The 8960-nt window shown below is 50.1% G+C and overlaps 1 protein-coding gene across 2 annotated transcripts in view; it reads right to left on the bottom strand.

The window, feature by feature from the left end:
- LOC144682908 (piwi-like protein 4) overlaps positions 1 to 8960 on the bottom strand; it is a 73813-nt gene that overhangs the window by 22327 nt on the left and 42526 nt on the right. The window lies entirely within an intron of this gene.

Below are 8960 nucleotides of genomic sequence, written 5' to 3'. Positions count from 1 at the left end.
GGCTGATCAGAAGGATCTGGGGGTAGTTGGGGGGGGATCAGGTGGTTAGCCGGCAGGGTGATCAGGGGCCGGGTGGACGTTAGTCAAGGGGGTGGGGGAGTAGTTGGGTCGTTGGGAGGGTAGTCGGGGGTGTGGGGGTTTAATTGATGGGGTGGGGAGTACTCATGGGGTCGGGAGGGTAATCAGGGCTGCAGGGGGTTAACTGAGGGGGTGGGGGAATAGTTGTAGGGCTGGGAGGGTAATCAGGAGTGTGGGGGGGTCCAGTAGGTGCTTCTGGGGTGGGGAGGGAAGAGCCTTCAGTGCCATAGTTACCCAGGAGTTAGAAGTGGTTTTAATTGTTCTAACTGATCCTGGGTAGCTATTCTGCTAAGTGAGTGGAAACCATCTGAGGTTTCTGATTTAAATCAGAGTTTTCGATGGTTCCCAGTGCAGGGTAACTGCCCATCAGAAGTTTGAACTTCCCGGGCAGTCCCAGCGCATCTTCTGGGGTACCTCCCTGGTATGACCCTGGAGATTAGAAGTTCTGGGCCATTATATTAAATATTTATTTATTAATTATGCAAGTACTTAAAAAGGTTGGCAGCGCTCAAACTAGAAAAATCAATTAGGATGCATCCCAGTTTGCTGAAGGAAATAATGGAGGCCCTGGCAAGAATCTTTCAATTCTCCTTAATTATGGAAGTAGTGTGAGAGGACTGGAAAATTGTACTTGCTGCATTGTTGTTCAAAAAAGGGGAGAGGATTAAACCTGGCAACTACAGGCCAATCAGTCTAACATTAGCAGCTGGGAAACTTCTAGAGTCCATAATCCAGGATGAAATCAATTGTCACTTTGAGAACATAGGGTAATAAATGGCAACTAACGTGGATTTGTCAAAGGAAAATCTTGTCAGACAATTTAATGGAATTCTTTGACGAAATAACAGAGTTGATTGTGAAAATAGTACAGTTGATGTTGAGTAAATTAACTTCAAAATATGCAGACTAAATCTGCATTTATTGTTTGGGGTACATGATAGTGTCTACATAATAGATTAATTAGCAAAATTGATTCTCATGGGATTAAAAAAAAAAATTCTTTCGCGTTATCAACAGTCAGAGATTGCAACTCTTTCGAGTACAATCACAGTTCTTGGTTTCCAGGAGTGGGACATGAACCCACAACCCTCTGATTCAAAGGCGAGGGTGCTATGAACTGAGCAGTGGTGGTGTGAACAGGAAATTGGCTAAGAGACAGAAAACAGGATGTACTGATGAATGGTTGTGTTCCAGGCTGGATGGAACAGAGGTGTCCCCCAAGAGTCAGGATTAGGACCACTGCTCCTTTTGATAGATTCATGAACTGGACTTGCAAATGACGAAACTTGGGAATGCAGTAAATAGCGATGAGAGTAATAGCAGACTTCAGGTGGACATAGCCAGACTGGTGAAATGGATGGAAACATGGCGGATGAAATTTAATGCAGAAAAGTGAAGTGATGCACTTTGGAAGGAAGGATGAGGAGGGACAACATTAGTTACATGACACAGTTTTAAAGGGGGTGAGACCTTGGGCAGGATTTTCTGTGCAAGCTTCTGAATCCTGTCATCAGGCTCAAATGTAGGCCAGAAGCCTGCACTGTGTGGGAAACAATCACTCGGTGTGATTTTCCCTGGGGTGGCCAATTGAGGACAGTGGGCAGCATCTCAAAGTTAGAGGGTCAATCAGCTGCCTTCCAGCTTGAAAGGAGCACTAGGCTGTGATGGCCCAAATAAAGGTTCAAAATAGCTTCAAAATGGAGGTGCCCTCTCTCAAACCTTTTTGAATTTAAAATTTAAAAAAAGGGTTTTGCTACCAGGCCACCACTTTTGGGAGACCCCTCTACAGGGTGGCCTGAGGCTGCTGCTGCACCTAAGCAGGGAGGCCTAGGCATGCCTGGAGTGCTGACCTCCTGTTCTGTCACCAGGAACCTAGCTCCAGACATCTAAACTGACCCACACTGCCTGTGGGAATCAGCAGGCCAACTGGAACCAGTAGGCCTCTGTTAACAGGCAGTTAATTACTTTAATAGGCTACCCATTCTGCCCCCTGCCCATCCCACTTGCAGGTAAATGGCCCAGGACAGGTTGGAGCCAGGGAAGTAGTACAAAGGCCGTCGGTGTTATTTTTAGCTCCCGTGTGCAGCCCCAGTAGGGCCTAAAAATCAGGTCCATGTGGTTCACATTCACAAGGTGGCCGGAGAAGGCAATAAGGTCATTAAAAAAACACACAGGATCCTTGAATTCATAAACAGAAGCATGGAGGAAAAAAGAAAGATATTATGCTAAACATTTACAATTAAGAATGACACTTTAGGATAGATGTCACCATCTTGGAGGGGGTGGATGAGTGGCAATCAAGAGTGATGAGGTACCACAAGTCAATGCCTAATTTAAGAAGGGAGATGGAACATGTCCAAGGAATTATAACGCGGTCAGTTTAACATCAGCGGTAGGAAAAGTCTTGGAATCCCCACTGAAGGAGAGAATGAAAGAACATCTCAAAGCCAAAAATATAATAAAAATAGTCAGCATGGATTTCAAAAGGGAAGGCCTTGCTTAACTAACCATGTCGAATTTTTGGACAAGGTTTAAAAAAAGAGTAGACAAGGGTAATGTAGTATATGTAATTTATCTAGATTTTCACAAGGCCTTCATAAAGATACCACATTAATAATCTAATGAATAAGGTCAGAGAATGCAGAGCTAGGGGACAAAGTACCAGAATGTATAGCTAGCAGGCCTCAAGACAGAAAGCAGAGAGTAGAGGTAAAGGGTAGTTATTAAGAGTGGCAGAAGGTGGGGAGTGGGACACTACAAGGATCAGTGGTGGGACCACTGTTGTTCATGAGTTGTAGTAACAATTTGGAATTTAAAACAAAACAATTTCTAAATTTCCAGGTGACTCCAAATTGAGGGAGATGCTGAGAATGACTGCAACAAATTACAAAAAGAAGTTAATAAACTTGCAGAATGAACATAAAATTGGCAAATTAATTTCAACACAAATATTATATTTTGGCAACAAAAATAAGGAGATTGCATATTACCTAGAAATTAAGAACCTAAATGGGGTAGAGGAGCAATTGGGGTTGGGGAACATAAACACAGATCACTAGAAGTAGCAACACAGGTTAACAAGAATTGGAAAGTAAAGAAGCTTTGCTAAACCTGTATTGAACCTTGGCCAGGCAACATCTGGAGTACTGCGCACAATTCTGGTCGTCATAGTATAAGAAAGGCATAGGGCAGAATTTTCTGCCTGTCGGGTGGGCGGAGCAGGAGCGGCTGCGGAGCTGATCGGCGCCCGTGATCAGGGCCGCGCCACCATTTTACGTGGGTGGGCCAATTAAAGCCCACCCAGCGCATTTCTGACTCCTGTGAATAGCGGGAGTGTGCGGGCTGTGGCGGGCGTGCACAGACCGCCGGGTCCAATGGCGACCCGGCAGTCTGTTTAAAGGAAGGCCTAGCAGCCTCCTGTAGGCTGCTCACAATGGCCACATCCAGGTCACACCACAGGGCACGCTGGAGGGAAGGCCACAGGAGCAGGGCAGGCTGCAGGGTAGGCCAGCGGGGGGCCAATGTGCCCCTCGTTTTTCTTATGACTGCCTTGCTGCCCTCCTCGAGGAGGTGGCAGCACAGCGGGAGGTGTTGGTCCCCCAGGACGGGAGGAGGAAGCCCCCCCACATGACTAAACGTGCCTGGGAGGAGGTGGCGGAGGTGGTGAGCTCCCGCGACGTGGTGCAGCGCACCTAGATCCAGTGCCGTAAGCGCTTCAACGATTTGTTGTGCTCTGGCAGGGCAAGTACCATGTTGGTGTTGGGCATTTAACCCAGCAGGTAGACTTAACCTTTGAGGGGCCTCCCCCAAAAAGTCTTACTGTCATGACTGCATTGAATCATGTTGGGCATTTCTCGTACGCTGAGTGGGCAAGCAGATAGTGCCCATGCTTACATCAGCCTCAGTGGGCCGTGAGGAGATGAGTTCTCCCCCACACTCTGTGTTGCTCTTAGTCGCACATGACTGGTCTGGGGGCAACCTGCAGGAGATGCAGCTCGACACATACTCATAACTCCAACACATGTCCTGTTCACGGTGATGAGATGGTGGAAAGGGGACCCTCAAGGTGTCATGGCCAAGAGCCATCTGCTGCTCTCCACGCTGCATGTAGTTGCGCCTCCTTGCTATGGGAGCAAATACCGTGTGTTTCCTAAAGTGATGTATGCAGAATGTGTCCAAAGTGGCCGTTGAGGGGTGGTTGGGAGCAGGCATACTATCTTTGTGTGACTGATCAGCATTATCAGGGAGAGGAGGCACTGGAGGCCTGATATGGGCCACTGTGGTTGGGGTGTGGCATGCGTGTGCAGAGTCCATGTGCGATTAGCCACAGTGAATGGCCTCTGTTTATCAGGAGAAGAATGCTCACAATGCGTGTGAGCATTCGCGGACTGGAGGCGGCCAGGCTCGCCTCATGATGTTAAGCCGCTTTGGGTAGGAGGCCTTGGAGCTTAAGATGCGCCATGCGCCCAGGTCAACTGGTGTCGGTGAGGCTGGGGTGGAATGGCCAGGTATTTGAGGCCAACAATGAGATTCGCTATGTCCTCCCAACGTCCATAGCACTGGTGATTGTTTGATTCGTTATTGTTGCAACATTGCTCATTCACAGGCTGATAGAGTCAGAGGTGTGAGCCATAGACAAAGGTCCCTCGGCCCTTCAAAGATGCGCATCTCTAGCACCTTCCAAAGTTGCCTTATCCCATTTCCGACCACTATCCCCATGGCCTTGTATGCGGCATCGCAACTGCACATCCAAATACTTATTACATGTTAGGAGGGTTTCTGTGTCCATCACCCCTTCAGCCAGTGCGTCCCATATTATTGTGTGCAAAAGTTGCTCATCACATCACCTGTCAACCTCATGCCCCTTATCTTAAATCTATGCCACCTGATTACTCATCCCTCCGCCAAGGGGAAAAGTTCCTTTCTGTTGACCCTATCTATGCTCCTCATAATGTTATAAACCTCAATAATGTCACCCCTTAATCTCCTCTGCTCCAGAGGAAATAACCCCAGTCTATGCGATGTCTCCTCATAAGCCAAACTCTTCAGCCCAGCCAGCATCTTGGTCAACGACTTCTGCACTTTCTCCACTCCAATCACATCCCTCCCGTGAAGCGCATTTCACAACTGCACGCAGAACTATAGCTGTGGCCTAGGCAGCATTTTCTGCACTTGCAACATGACCTCCCTGCTCCTATATTCTATTCTTCGGCTAATAAAGGCAAATATGGCATTTACCTTCTTAAACACCTTATGTACCTGTCCCACTACCTGCAGGGACCTATTGACATGCCCAGCAAGGTCCGTCTGATCCTCCTTACTTTCCATGGTCCTGCCATTTCTCGTGTATTCCTGCACCTTGTTTCTCCTGCCCAAGTGCATCACCTCACACTTATCCACATAACATTCCATTCCATTTGGCGTTCCTTAGGCCACCTGACCAGCCTGTCTGTATCCGCCTGTAATGTAAGGCTATCCTCCTGATCATATGCCATCCTGCCAATATTCGTCTCTATAGGTTCTGGAAGTTTGAGCGCACAATGAGCCAGGGGAAAGGGATGAAGTGTGTCACTGTGTGCACACTAACTGATGCACTGTCCTTGTTCATTTCAGCATCATCAGAGCCTGGCCGCCAGGAGCAATTCCAGATGCCCCCTCTCACACCTGAGGGCCCTCAACTCTCACCTGCGTCACACCATTTCTGCGAGGCAGGCACCAGCGCAGATTCGAGCACCTCGGTGGGCATTGGAACATTGGCTAGTGTCCCGGGGCACAGTGGAGAGGGCGCTTCACAGTCGCTGGAGGAGCTGGCAGAGACAGAGTGTCGATGGCGCCAGCAATCGGAGGACTGCAGGGGACCAGGCACGTGCTCAGTCAGTGCCTGATGATGTGCCTCTGGGGTCATCCGCGACGCAGCAGCTGCAGGAAATGCGGCTGGGTGTGCGGGGGAGAATCTGGGAGTGATACATGAGGCTGTGCTTCACTTGGTCTCCATGCTGCAGGAGTCCATGCGGAGCATCACTGCTGCAATGAGCCTCATGGCAGAGCGTCATGCTTCCTCCATGGAGAGAGTGGCGACTCTCATGGAGAGGCATCTCCAGGAGAACAAGCAGGTCCTCCTGGGGTTATGCTCGGACCTGCAAGCCCTCACAGCGCCAGTGGCCATAGCTGGTCAGTGCCAATGTGGGAGATGGTGTGGGCTTCAAGCTGCCCAGCTCGTTGCCCATCCATCGACAGTGAGCAGGGAGGTCCGGGGCGACCTCATGTCGATGCAGCAGCTGCCTGTTGTATCTGCGGGCTCCTCTCACAGCGCTCCGGACAAGGGCACCAGCTGCTCCGCCCCTCTCCCAGTGACCACTTAATCGGGTGAGGCTGCGACGACTGGGGAGATGCCAGCTGTGGAACTGGCAGATCCCTCCCAGACGGGCCCAGCACAAGCTCCACGGGCCAGAGGACGACCGCCAAGGTCATCGAGGCCAACAGGACAGCAGAGTCTGCAGGCTGTCTCAGATGCCACTCTGAGCGATGGGGCAGCACCAAGATGTAGCACCCATAAACATAAGCATAAGGCACTTTAGGCACACCACGGGTTTCTCACTGGTGCTTTTGTGTTGGCCCGAGATTAGGGAATTATAATTTGTTTATGCTTGGAAAACGTTTTGTTTTGACTTTGTGTGACCTTATGATGGTGAAATTAAAACCAGATGTGTTACCATGGCTGAGGGTGGCTCCTTTGTTCTGCATTTCTATGTATTACATACGTGTCATGAGTGTTTGATTGGACATTGAGGTTTATGCCAAAAGCCCTTAGTTGCAGCTGATGACCTGGCAGATTTAGCACTTCGGTGCCGAGTATGGAAGCGCCAGGCAAGGCTGGTCCTGCTGATCCATTTGTGTTGAATTAGCTGAAGGTTCATTGGATTAAAGCCTCCTGGGTGTCCCTGCCTCCTTGGTGTAGTCCCGGGTCAGCGTTTAGCCCCTCATCATTCCCCTGTGCTTCCTCATCCTCAGAATCAGTGCTGGACTCATCGTGTGCAGCCACATCCACTGCCTCAACGTCTTCATCATCCACTGTGTCCCCTCTTTCCAGCGCAAGATTGTGCAGAGCGCAGCATGCTACCACCATCACCGACACACGATCTGGGGGTACTGCAGTGCGCCCCCTGAGTGGTCCAAGCATCAGAAGCGCATCTTGAGAAGACCGATGGTTCTCTCCACCACAGCCCTTGTGGAGGCGTGGCTCCTATTGTACCGCTGCTCAGCTTCTGATATTGGATGGCAGAGAGGCGTCATGAGTCACCTTCCGAGGGGATAGCCCTTGTCACCCAGCAGCCATCCATCCCGCCGGGCTGCAGCACTGAAGAGCCCTGGTACCTGGGAGTGTCTGAGGATGTAGGCATCATGGAGCTGCCTGGGTACCTTGCACAGACTTGTAGAATCAGCATCCTGTGATCACACACTATCTGCACGTTCATGGAGTGGAAGCCCTTCCTGTTGACAAAGACACTGGGGTCACCTGCTGGCACCTTGATGGCCACATGTGTACAGTCGATTGCACCCTGGACACGGGGGAAGCCAGCAATCGCCGCAAAGCCTCTGGCTCGCTGTGTCTGGCTTGTCTGGTCCTAGCAGAAGTTGATGAAGGTCAATGTCCGTCTGAACAGAGCGTCTGTAACCTGCTTGACACAAGTGTGCACAGCTGATTGGGAGACACCACAAAGATCATCCACCGAGCCCTGGAAGGAGCCAGAGGCATAGAAGTGGAGGGCAACTGTGAGCTTCAGAGCCACTGGCATGGAGTGTCCACCCACACAGTTAGGAGAGATCTCAGGGCCAATCATCTGACAGATGTAGTTGACTGTCTCCCTTGAGAGACGGAGCCTCCTTTGGCACTGCACCTCAGACATATTGAGGTAGCTGCTTCGCCACCTGTATACCCTGGCAGCAGGATAGTGGCGTCTTCTGCGGCCCCTTCCACCTTGCACTACCTCTTGGCCCTGCGGCCCTTGTACATGCGCCTGTACTCCCAAACATGGCTCCCCTGGAGGCTGAATGTGACTCCTGGCCTCCTCCTTATTCTAGCCCTCCCTTCCTCCTCAGAGGAGCTGCCTCCAGTGGACGTCAGAACACATACCCAGGCTAAAGGGAGGCCTCCGGAAAGCTGCAGGCCCGATAAAGATTACTGACTGCAGGGTGCTGACCTGAAGGCTCAAAGTACACAGAAAGCTGCTGGAATTCATTCTGATCTGCTGCAGATCACACAGACAAGTTTAAAAAACTTTCTGCAATAAATACTTCACAGACCAGATTGACAACCCCACTGAGCCCTCTTATCCCACCCGTGGATGAGTTTTATTAAAAAGTCTCTTACCCGCCTGCCTGTTGCGCCTGAAAATCGCCATCGATTGACGATTTAAGGGCCTTAACTAGTCTGTTAATTAATGGCGGGTGCGCATTAAACTTCATCGCACGCCCGCCCGCCCAGCGAAATATCACGATGGCGCGCGGTGACATGCAGGGCCCACTCCCCGCACGTCAAGCAGAAAATTCTGCCCATAGAGGTGCTGAAGAGGGTGCAAAAAAAGATTCACAAGGGTGATACCAAGAATCAGGGGGTGTGGGGGGGGGGGGGGGGGGAGGGCAATACTTATTACGAGAGCATTAACAGACTGGATCTCTTTTCTTCTGAAAAGGGAAGGCTGAGGGGTTAATAGAAGTCTTTAAAATTATGAAAGGTTTTGATAGAGTGGATACAGAGAGAATGCTTCTACTTGTGGGGGAGAACAAGAGGCCATCAATATAAAATAGTCACCAAGAAATATAGAGAAATGAGAAGAAACTGCTGTACCCAAAGAGATGTGAGCATGGAACTTGCTACCACA

Source organism: Cetorhinus maximus, chromosome 7 (assembly GCF_964194155.1).
Source record: "Cetorhinus maximus chromosome 7, sCetMax3.hap1.1, whole genome shotgun sequence".
Classification (NCBI taxonomy): domain Eukaryota; kingdom Metazoa; phylum Chordata; class Chondrichthyes; order Lamniformes; family Cetorhinidae; genus Cetorhinus; species Cetorhinus maximus.
The sequence above is the reverse complement of the archived record's forward strand: the minus strand, read 5'-3'. Positions and strand labels throughout refer to the sequence as shown.